This window comes from Diabrotica undecimpunctata, chromosome 7, assembly GCF_040954645.1.
Source record: "Diabrotica undecimpunctata isolate CICGRU chromosome 7, icDiaUnde3, whole genome shotgun sequence".
NCBI classification, from domain to species: domain Eukaryota; kingdom Metazoa; phylum Arthropoda; class Insecta; order Coleoptera; family Chrysomelidae; genus Diabrotica; species Diabrotica undecimpunctata.
Genome location: NC_092809.1, coordinates 131,789,902 through 131,802,387, shown reverse-complemented (window position 1 = coordinate 131,802,387; position 12,486 = coordinate 131,789,902). Strand labels below are relative to the sequence as shown.

The following is a 12,486-nucleotide window of genomic DNA, read 5'->3' as shown; positions in this document are numbered from 1 at the left end:
AGCTGAACTTACAGCTGAGAATTAAGTTCCTAAAATGTTATGTGTATCCTGTATTACTGTATGGATGTGAAACCTGGATTATGAAGGTTAACATGATGAACAAATTAGAAGCCTTCGAGATGTGGTTATATCGTAGAATGCTCAGAATATCATGGGTTCAACACATTTCAAACAAAGAAGTCTTGAACAGAGTAGGTCAAGGTGAAGGCGACTTAATAAAGAGGATAAAAAAGAGAAAAATCGAATATATGTGGCATATAATGAGAGGAAGCAGATACAGGATAATGCAGTTGATACTCAACGGAAAGATCGACGGAAAAAGAGGAATTGGTAGGAAGAAATACTCATGGCTCCGAAACCTTCGTCAATGGACTGGCTTATCAGCAGATGAATTATTACATGCTGTGCAAGATCGAGAACGATGTCGGCAAATCGTCATGGAAGCTAACCACGCCTAAAACTCGGGCACGGTACTCAAAGAAGAAGAAGATAAAGTAAGTAATACAGAAATTAAAACGATAAAACAAAGAGCATCATTGAAACTCGTCGCTTCGGGTTCATTCGCCACAATTTCGTATCAAATAAAAATATTCATTTAAATTACGAATGCACAATAATAATTGAAGGATTCATCCTTCCTTCGTAAAAATGAACTCTATTTTCTTTCTAATATAGGTTGGCAAAAAGTAAAATTTAGAACTTAAAGTGAGGACTGGCCTCAAAAAGTGTTGTGGAAAGTTTGCAAATGCTTATCAAGTTGGCTTGTCTTTTAGCATAATAATTATTATGATGGTCAGAATTGAGGGTGAAGGTTTGGAGTTTTGTTTAACTACGAAGTTTATAAATGTACATATTTTACATAGCGTGAAAAGTTAATAACAAAATATTCATGAAATGATTGACTTCTGTCAATATTAAATATTAGTCTAGAAGTTCTCTTCTGAGTTATAAAAACTCTATGGGAGCTCCTAGAGTTTCCCCATAATGAAACATTTTGTGCCATATGGTAGTAAACTAATGCGTAATAAACAGTTATTAGTTGTTCGCTATTAAATAAATCCACCAGGAGACCGTCCAGGTCATATAATACGACAGTGGCGCACCCAGAATTTGTTTTAGGGGGGGGTTTTGAAATTTTTTTGTGCTACCTCTATTTTGAGTCCCTAAAAGTTAAGATTTAGTTTAATTTAAAGTACTATAGATCTTATCTATTGTTCTGAAGTTATTTTCTTGTGGCATTTGAAGTAATTACTATTTTAATGGGAATAAGCCACAATTGAAGGTTAAAATAAGGTTATTGACGTTTGAAATAAATCCAACTTATAAATACAATACATTTTGGAGATGGCTATCGCCGTATTTCCGTTTTCTTCTGCCAATCCTCCCAGTCCAAGGCATGCTCCTCCTCCAAACCTCTCGATTACATAGCTCTTCTATTTCCTTCACTCCATGAGCGTCGAGGTCTACCTCTTTTTCTTCTTCCAGGGGGCTTCCATTTTTGAAATTTTTGGGGCCAACGTTCGTCAGGCATTCTCAATAGATGTCCAACCCATTTTGAACCTCTTCTTTCTATTCTGTCAATGACCGTTTCTGTAGCATTTATGTTATTTCTTATAGATTCGTTGGTCTTCCTTTCCTGCCTTGATGTTGTAGCACTTCTCAAATAATTCATTTCAACTGCCAACAATCTTCTCTTCAGGTCTGCATTAATTGTCCATACTTCAGAGCCATAACAAAGAACTGATTCAACCATGGTTTTCCATATTCTTTTTTTGTTCCTTTTGGAAATGTTGTGATCCCACCATAAGGAGTTCAGACATCCTACAATTTTACGTCCTTGATTAATTCGTGTTTAATTTCGGTTTCTCCCAAGCCGTTCTTAGCAATGAGTGGACCTAAATATTTAAATTTTTCCACTTGTTTGATTTCCACGTCCTCGTCTATCAACAGTTAAAACCTTGTAAGGCTTCAAACAGTAAGGGTACTGCATCCTTGTTTTAGTCCTTTAGTTACTTTTATTGGCTCTGATAGTCTATATCCGATTTTTAGGTAAGTAGTGTTATCCCAGTATACTTCTGTGATTATTCCTAAAAGGTATGGACTAATGTCGAGTTGTTGTTAAGCTTGCCACAATTTAAGTCTTGGAACTGTTCATACGCCTTTTCTAGGTCGATGAAGGCTAGATGTACTTCGGTACCAACCGCTATTCTTTTTTCTATTAATTTTTAGAGTATAAACAAGTTATCAGTGCAAGATCAAAGATCAAAAATTCAACGTCAATAAACTTATTTTAACCTTCAATTGCGACTTATTTCCATTAAAATAGTAATTAGATCTTATCTCTGTCGTTAGCTCGGTTGGTGTTTCTCTTCTTCTTTCTTTTTAATGACTGCTCGGATGTAATTGTGAACACTATTTCATCCCTCTGTATTTCCCGTCATCTTCACGATCATCTCTCTTACAGTCACAGGGTTCATACATATTTCTTTATACATTCTGTTTCTTTCCACTGTACATCTATTACACTCCAGCATTGAGTGAGTAACAATGTCGGAATATTCGCAGTATAGGCATTTATCTGTATCTGTATTTCTGAACCCATGAAGATACGCCCTAAAACAGACAATCTACCCCAAACAGACAGCATCTTTGTCCACTGAGCTTCCTTGTTGTTCCACTCTTCTTGCCATCTTTCCATTGATCTTTCCCTTTCTTCAGATACAGTCCTGTAGGCGCATGCTACTCGTAACAGACTCATTCTGTCCAATTTTTCATAAGCCTAGTATTCGGTATATCGATATCTAAATATAATGAAAAATATTATTAATTATCGTGTGTTAATTATTGTGTATTTATACAATAATACTAATTATAATTATTGTGTTCTACATATTTAAAGTGGTAATTTAATTATTCTGTGTGAAAGACGAGTTACATTTTCCTACTAGGTATTCTTTATATATTATTTACTTTATATGCCCTGGGGGGGGGGGGTTTAACCCACCAAATCTCCCCCCCTTGGGTGCGCCGCAGTGATTCGAAATCAAATTGATTACATCTTGATAAACAAAAGATTCCGCAACACATAAAAAGAAAAAGAGTGGCTGCTTACCCTGGTGCGGACATTTCGTCTGACGACAACCCCCCCCCCCCCCCCACTCTAATGTAAGGCTTCGATTGGCAAAGGTTAAAAAGCCATCTAATAAAAAATCCATAAACATTAGAGAATGAGCTTAGATCTACATACAGTAAGCAAACATACAAGGAAATTGCATAGAGGAAACCTGTGAGAAAATAAAAATAGCTATAGTCGAGGCTGACGAAGTAGTCACAAGTAAAATAAAACGAAATCACAAAAACGAGTGGATGACGGAAGAGATATGTGGTATACAAGGAAATCCAACGTTAAAATGTATATTCGTATGTCTGAATTGTCGTTATAATTGAGGCGAATAAAATTAAATTATTGGAAGATTTTTTTCTATTTCTAGGTAACAATACAAAATATTTGTTATTTGAGAACGATTTACGAAGTGGAATTCGATATCTCAAATATGTATAAAGAATTTTTAATTAAAAATTATCGTTGATTCTCATAAATATAGTAGTTAATGCAATTAAAAAGTATCAACCAACAAATCTTTCGTTTATTATGTGACTGTCCATAAAAGGATAAGATCAACTTCAATGCTATACATAGAAATGCCAGGAAGTGTTTTTGACAGAATTAAAGAATTAAAATCCATTAAGTATTATCGCAGATTAAATCAAAGTTATTGTCCGTTTTAATTTAAAAACTACAAAAATGTCGAACAACACGTGACACCGCTTGTAATTGATATCTTACATGACCTCTCTAAACTATAAATGATTGCCTTTGTACATTGTTTTCTATGACTAATGGTCTTCAGAAAAGCGATAAATTACAATTTTTATGGTAATATCTATTAATTGTAATGTACTTAATTGGTAATAAACGTTTTATGTTGTTTATTATCGGCCGTTTTGTACAATAACAAATACAACAGCTCTGAAGATCCTTTTCACTTTAATGAATATAATCGCCGTATTAAAAAAATCAATAGTTTTGTAATAAGTTGTTTAATAATATTTTTATCGGTACAACATGACAAGCTCATAGCAATTCTTATGAAGAAAGGACTGGAAGGGACGGAAGAGGTAATAATCTTATAATTATTCCTAATTTTTGTTGGACCCAGACTGTTTACGTTCAGATTGATATGAATACATGAGAATTTTTGTGTAACGTTTATTCGGCAATATAATACATAATTGAAAAATACTCCACAAACAAATTTTTGTAATTGGTTTATAGGGGGTGGTGTAAAATGCACGAAAAGACTGTTTAAACTTGAAGAAACGCACCAGTTGAGTATACAGTTTAGACTAACTTTCATTTGTTCCAAATGTTTTAACAAAGACATGATTGCCTGTGTTTTGATGCCTAACTTACATTGTATTTTTTTAAATAAAATATTTTTTTTAGATAAAAAGAAATTTTCTCCCTTGAATATTTTATTCAAATAAAACGAAGGTTTTTACATTTTTTTTTCTTAAACAATATACAAGAAAATATATCTACTTCTCGCCTCCTGGTTTCGAGAAGAACAGAGTGTAACCTCATTTGCCACAGTAATGCCTGTCTTCTATGGCTGCCATGAAGACGCCGGCTCCACATTGTTCAGCGGGTCATTTACGTCTGAATCGGTGAATTTTACCATTTTCGTCAACCTTATAAAATTTCAATATAGCTAACTTAACCTTCTTCTTCTTGTGCTTGATTTTCTTAGGGGTGGAGTAATTCATCTTCTTATGCTTTTTAGCACTTCCTCTCAACCTCATCACCAAGTGAAGGGTTGATTCTTTCTGAATATTGTAGTCAGACAATGTACGACCATCATCGAGTTGTTTACCGGCGAAGATGAGACGTTGCTGGTCTGGGGGAATTTACATTTTCGATAGTATCTGAGGGCTCGACTTCGAGGGTGATGGTCTTACCCGTTAAGGTTTTAACGAAGATCTGCATTTTAGGGAGTCAACGACTACTCCACCATAACACGCTGTAAAAAGAACTACATGACTATTAACATTCAGTGCAATGGATTTTTTCATTGTAATTTTTAAGTTTGTTGACTCTTACCAAGCGAGTTTACTACCAATGCATTTGAATGGTCTTCTAGATGAGCCACTGTACTGAACTATCACTTGACTAATCGTGGGAACCACTGCGATTTAATGCAAGTATTTATTTGGCATAAACCATGAAGCATCTATTAGAGGGTAATACTTTTGAGTGAAATTTTTCCATTATGGATAAGTTTGATTTTGCTGCTGCACTTTAGATTCAATAGGTCCAGACCGGTTTGATTATTGTGTTATATACTGTAGCATTTTTAAAATTCCGTGATATATATTGAAATCCCCTCGTATTTGCTAAAGCAACGAAGAATAATTTTAGTGTATTTCATTCCCTATTCGTACGTATTAAAACACCGAATTCTTTCAATTTATCTTAGCGTCACCGAAGTCGAAAATAAACCATTTTAGAGTTTGTTTATTATTTTATACATGGTTATTTCCTCGGTATTCTTTGATCGTTTAACCGCTCGATACTGCGTTTTAAATAAATATTCCCGTTTAGTGTTTTGTTTATACCAAGTTGAGAAGCAAATAATTTTTAAGAATTAACTCACTCTCGCTGAGGCGTGGTCAAGAGCGGTAGGCTTTAGCGTTATGTCCAAATTTTTCGTCAAATTTGTAAAGTTTTCTGTTTTTGTTTCTTTTCATGGAAAATGTGTAGCAGTGTAACATTAATACTTTCAGTTTAATGGTTCAGTTACAGTTCTAAGTGAGGTTTTGAAAGATATCCACATGTTCCAGTTTCCTGTTATTTTAAGAAGCCGAGTCTAAAGTTTGTGTTCCAGTGCCACTTCAACCTCACTTTTGTTTGTCCCTGGTCGTTGTTCCAGACTATAGATGTTGTCTATTCGTTCGTGTGGCAGAAAATGTGTAAGCCCAGTTCTACCCCCAGAAATTCCAGTGAAGTCTGGTTTCCACCCCTAGCATTTTTCTGTAAAACCCCAGTTAAATCCAAGTAACTTTTGTGTTTAAATTTTAAAAGAAAAGTAAAAATAAACATTTTCATTAATAATTGCTTTCATCGTTTAAGAAGATAATTTTTTATTTGTAATATTTTATTTGTATTATAAATTATAGCCCAGTAACAATAGTAAGTGTTTTTCTTTGTTATCTTTGTATTTACTTTTGTAACTATTTATATAGTATTTTGTATTGTCTATTTTTGAGTATTTTTGTATTATCTATTTTTGTAACTGTTTGTGGTTAGACAACAATAAATGTTTGATTTATTTCTCTAAACCATTTTTTTTATTCATTTAAAAAAAAGTTTATAACATCTGTTTTGAGTTTCATTTAAAAATATATATTTTGCATTTCTAATAATTATTTTAATAGTTATAATCTTACTACTTAATAGTTGTAATCGTTATAATTCGGCACCTCGAAGCGGCGTCCATGTTAAATTGCTAGAGGTCCTTTCTGTTGTTTTGTCTGTCCATTTGTTCCAGGAGATTAATGTAATTACCCCTTTGTTTCATTTTTGTAGTTGCCCCAATCCAACCCCCTTGCCATTCAACTTATCCACAACCCAGCTACTCCAAATAAACCTAGAGTGCCGTTCGCATAAGTTTCGTTTATTTTGCTTGCCCTATCTCCACCCCCAGTAAATTCTGTCCCCAATTTTCCCCCTATAATAATACCCTATGTGGTAGATAAAATATTACGTTACAATACCAACATTTTCTTATGAATAGACAAACAACTTTGATGTTTTGTCTTAGGCGAAATATGCCAAAAAACGCCGAATTTAAACTTTTCAATACAAACGATCTCACGTCATGAGAAATGCTTCCACGAAGACGGCATTAGGGGAAATTTGTAGCTGAAATTGTTTAGTTTTAAAAAACGTAGATGTGCAATTGAAAAGAAGTTTTAAACATTTTAGATTGTTTGTAATGTGAACGTTTAAACTTAGCTTTTTTAGGCATATTTCAAATGACTCATAAGGCCCATATTTGTTCTAAAAAAAATCGAAATTTCATGTTATAGGTAGGTATTAAAGATTAGGCTCTAACAATGAAAATTCCATAGTGACCAGTCAATGGAAGTTATAAGTGATAAATTTTATTGATCTCATGAGCCACACTTCGCCTTTAAAACGCATTTTGATTTTTGTCCCTTGGATACTCTTGTATTGAATTTTTACCGTCGATTTGATTTTAAATTTTATTTAAAAAATTTATTTCGCTGGCAAAACTGACATTTAAAATCGCTGGCCGATTCAATCGTTGTTTCTGGTTCATTCTACAGAAAAAGTGCTACATTGAGAAAAGTGCTACAAGTGAAACATTTTTGTTCAAAATTATCCCAGCTATATTTTTTATTTGAAATATTTTTTCTACATCATACAGATTCTTAGTAAATCGATGTTTTCTGTTTTCCAACTTTTTGCATCCTTTTTGGGGTTCCAAAATTGATATTCTTAGCAAAATTCAGCTTGTTCGTATGATTTTTAGAGGCTCAGTGGAATTTTCGTATCTGACGACTGGAGTATAGACTTGTAAAATGTTACTGTTCTTTAAACATGGCTGAAAGTCAGGTATTATTATGCTGTCATTGATACAATTGTGATTCGTGACCTTAGGCGTAGTTATAAATATTAAAATGTTCAGAAAATGTTTAAAAATTATTAAACATTGAGAATTTTGTTAAAAACAAACACATTGATATTGATAAAAAAAATTGAAAAATATAAATTAAGTATATACTTTTTTGTTGCAGGTACGCTTTTGGATTTCACTCTGGATAGTTAACTTGGTAAGACATATTAAAAATCGTTATGAATATTTGTTTAGAATATCGCACTGGAACCAATGACATTGTATCCACGTATTGCTATTTTATCAGAGATTTTGGTAATTTGTGTTTTATTTTGTGGCTTCCTGATGGAAGATAAACTTTGAAAGAATTCATAAATATCAGCATGTTGCGATTTTAAGGTTATTGTCTCTCATAAGACATGCGCAGGTCTCTACAAACTCAAATCTAGAGACCGACAAGATGCATGCATATTGTGACAACAATAGTAGATAGCAATAGTGTTCGTGCAGATCTATCTTTTCTAGGCCCGTAGGACCTAGCCTTCGGCATTTCTGCGGTCCAGGTTGCTCCGGGCCTGTATCTGCTATAATCAGCAGTTCTCTAAATATGAGCTCTTCCTGCCGTTCCGAGCGTCGAATGCTTTAATAACCTTGTGGCCTCACAGAAAGCCACAAGTCTCTTTAAGGGTAACTCCCTAATTTGGCCACAAGTCTCTTTAAGGGTAACTCCCTAATTAGGCCAGTACCGGGCACTTCCAGAGGACATCTTCCTCAGTATACAGACGGCACCGTGGACCATTCTCCAATCCAAGCAGATGAAGGTGCCGCCTGAGTTTACACTGGTCTGTGATCATATTGACCACCAGAGAACATCTTCTAAGGTCTAGAAAAAGAGGTTGGGCGGTAAGACTTTTGAATGGCCCTACTATGTGGAGCCTAGTTTGTCTCATACCTCCACAACTGATCCCAGAAACTCCGCAGAAAAAGCTTTTTAGAGACTAACCCGACCAGTACAGAAGGGCACTTCAATCACAGGTTCAGGTCCCACAAGCAGAGTCTTGGCAGGGCGTCAGCAGGTTCGTTCCCTTTCACGCCTGTGTGTTCCGGTACCTATAAGTTAACCCTATTGGTCAGAGCCGACAAATTGTCATTATCAATAAATACTTTATTGTTATAGTAACTTAGACCACATATTAACTAGTGATATTGTTGTGAATTTATTAAAAGGTTCAATATTTATAACACTTACGGATTTAATTTATTTCTTTATTTATATTAACTTATCTAACAATAATTTATTATATCCGTACGTAACAAATTCGCGAGCGCGGGTCTTGAGAATTAACTGGCCCTCCATATAAAAATGTTGTATTTATATACGAAATCCTGATATACTAGAACAGCATCGAAAGATCGCATTGTCTTGCATCGAAAAATCGAGAAACATCTAGTTGGAGAATTCACCATAATTCGAAATCTAGAACCTCCGGCGAAATTTCTACAACAAAACAGAATATTAGTCATCATATATTTTACAGTTATTTTTAGGCCAGGATTTTTATCGTAACATTGCCCCCCTCTTAAAAGATGGTTCCTCCTGGAACCTTGTCGGGACTGGAACCGGAACTGTATGCTGGTATCGGCAACTGGACCCTCTTTTACAACTTCCAGTTGTATAAAAATGACAAGGGACGGTTTTCTCTCCGCACCAGTAACTATGCGGATTGCAACAGACTAACACCTGGACTTCGGTGTCTTTGAAGATCTCCTCCACCATATTTCGGATAACCCTCCAATCTAATTGGCGGCACTCCAACTTTGGCATGGCTAACTTTTGCACGTCGGACTCTAGTACGTGCTCTCTCAATTGAAGTAAGGCTTCCCATACATCTCGGTAGGTAGGTTGGTCACGGGCAGTGTCTTTTGTTACCAGGTAGAAAAGGTAACGTGATGCATCTTGGAGTTTCAAGGTTTTACCGGGAGCTGGCACCTGGCATTGAAGTTCTGCAACTCGACCAAACTTCCTTCGAAAGACGGATGCCAACCCTGGTGCGTCTTTGATACTGGCCGGGATGGTGAGGGCCAGCGAGTAGTCATCGGGGAGCGCGAGTAGATCTTGCTTTTCTTCAGTGGTAACACCATGTCTCGCTTTACCGGTACCTCCATAGGCACCCATGAATTCCTCAAACGTGAGGTCAGACACATCGTGGACTTGGTTTACTTCCACTTCTTCATCTACGTCGTGGTCACCTTCGAAAGACGCCAGCCGGTTATGGTGTACTATCATCGGCTTTCCCTTCGGAATCTTGCTTATTCGGTAGATGACATCGTTGATCTTCTCCATAATGAGGTATGGACCTTCCCAAAACTGCTGCAATTTGGGAGAACAACCTTTTCGCTTCTTGGGATTATACAGCCATACTTTGTCGTTCTTCTTAAAGCAACCCTTTTCGGCTTGTGTATCGTACCGTTTCTTCATTCGGTCGCTAGCGATCTGAAGGTGGGAACGGACCAACTCATGTACATCGTCCATTCTTCTTCGTAATTCGATCACATAATCTTCACCTGCTACATCTTCTCCAGGTCGACACCCAAACTCTAGATCACAAGGTAGTCGCATTTCGCGTCCGAATAGGACTTTCGCTGGTGTCTGGCCTGTTGATTCGTTAACAGCAGATCTGTAGGCCATTGTGAAGAACGGAAGGTATTGGTCCCAGTCTCGCTGATGATCGGACACCATCTTTGTCAAATATTTGCCAACTGTCCTATTCATCCGTTCTACCATACCATCAGATTGCGGATGATATGCTGTAGTTCTCGTTTTCTTCATGCCTAGTCTATCACATATTCCTTGGAATAGATCGCTTTCGAAGTTCCTGCCTTGGTCACTATGGATCTCCAAAGGCACTCCAAATCGGCTGATATATTCTTGGATCAACTTATCTGCAACGGTGGCGGCCTTCTGGTCTGGAAGTGCGTAAATCTCGACCCACTTACTGAAGTAATCCATTACTACCAGCATGTACTTGCCTCCATTTTCACTTTCTGGAAATGGCCCAGCGATGTCCAAAGCTATTCTTTCAAACGGGCTTCCAACATTATATTGTCTCATAGGAGCTCTCCTTTTTCGGTAAGGCCCGTTACTCGTGGCACAAATAGTACATTTCTTACACCAGTCTTTTACATCGTCGGAACTGTTCATCCAATAAAACCGTTCCCGAATTCGCTGAAGGGTTTTCCTTACACCAAAATGCCCTCCCGATGGACTGTCGTGTAACTGACGAAGTACTTCGGCTATTCTGCTCTTTGGGATCACCAACTGTCTTCTCTTCTCTGAACCGTCATCATTTTCCAGGACTCGTTTAAGCAAGCCATCTTCGATGATAAATGAGTCCCACTGGGCCCAATACGTCTTAACTACTGAGCATAGGTTTGATATTTCCTGCCAAGGTGGTCGACGGTTTTCCTCTTTCCATTTTCGGATTTTCTGTATAACTGGATCTCTCTCTTGTTCTTCCCTGATCTTAGTAGGCGTCCAGTCGTCGTTGACAATCGTCGTTCTTAGCACTGCTGCTTCCTTGGATTCCGTTTTGTTGCAGTGGGAACACTCTGCTGAGCATGGCCTTCTGGAAAGAGAATCAGCGTTTCTGTGGCTAACTCCGGCCCGGTGCTCAATCTTAAAATCGTATTCTTGGAGTCGTTCGATCCACCTGGCTATCTGACCCTCTGGATTCTTAAACTGCATCAACCACTTAAGGGCGGCATGGTCGGTTCGGATTAGAAACTTTCTTCCATAGAGGTATTGATAGAAGTGCTCTACTGATTTCACTACTGCCAGAAGTTCTCTTCTCGTGATGCAATAATTCCGCTCAGGTTTTGAAAGAACTTTACTAAAATATCCGAGGACTCGTTCCTGTCCTCCTTGAATCTGAGACAGCACTCCTCCAATTCCCACATTACTTGCATCCGTATCTAAGATGAACTCTCCTTCTGGCAGTGGATACCCTAAAATTGGTGCTGTTATTAAATGCTTTTTCAAGGTCTCAAAGGCATTTTGGCAGTCTATATCCCAGCGGTATTCTCTTGCTTCCTCTGTAAGTCGCGTTAATGGCTTAGCGATATCTGCAAACTTCTTAATAAACCTCCGGTAGTAAGTACATAGTCCAAGAAAACTTCTCACTTGATGTTTGTCAGTTGGTTTTGGCCATTCCTTAATGGAATCGATTTTTCCCTTATCCACGGCCACTCCTTCTTTACTGACTATATGACCCAGATAATTGACTTTACCTTGAAATAGCTGGCACTTCTTGGGGTTTAGCATCAATTGGGCAGCTTTAAGTCGATTAAAAACGTTTTCTAAATTCCTCAAATGATCTTCGAATGTCTCCCCCAAGACGATTATGTCATCTAAATAAACCAGGCATGTTTTCCAAGATAACCCTCTCAACACATTTTCCATAAGCCTCTCAAATGTCGCAGGAGCATTACAAAGTCCAAATGGCATAACGTTGAATTGCCACAATCCAAATCCTGTGGTGAAGGCTGTCTTTTCTTTATCGACTGGGTCCATTTCTACCTGCCAGTATCCAGACTTTAAATCTAAAGTAGAAAACAATTTACTTCCAGCCAATGTGTCCAATGTGTCATCGATCCGAGGCAGAGGATAACTATCTTTCTTGGTAACGTTGTTCAGCAAACGGTAATCCACACAGAACCTCGTCGTTCCGTCTTTCTTCTTAACCAGGACCACCGGAGAGACCCATGGACTCGTAGAAGGTTCTATCAC

The 12,486-nt window shown here is 37.1% G+C and overlaps 1 protein-coding gene and 1 pseudogene across 1 annotated transcript in view; one reads left to right on the top strand and one right to left on the bottom strand.

Moving 5' to 3' along the window:
- Positions 1–12,486, top strand: part of LOC140446981 (uncharacterized) — a 222,450-nt gene that overhangs the window by 68,441 nt on the left and 141,523 nt on the right. The gene's annotated exons all lie outside the window — the stretch shown is intronic.
- On the bottom strand, positions 4,519–5,104 carry LOC140446980 (ubiquitin-ribosomal protein eS31 fusion protein-like; annotated as a pseudogene).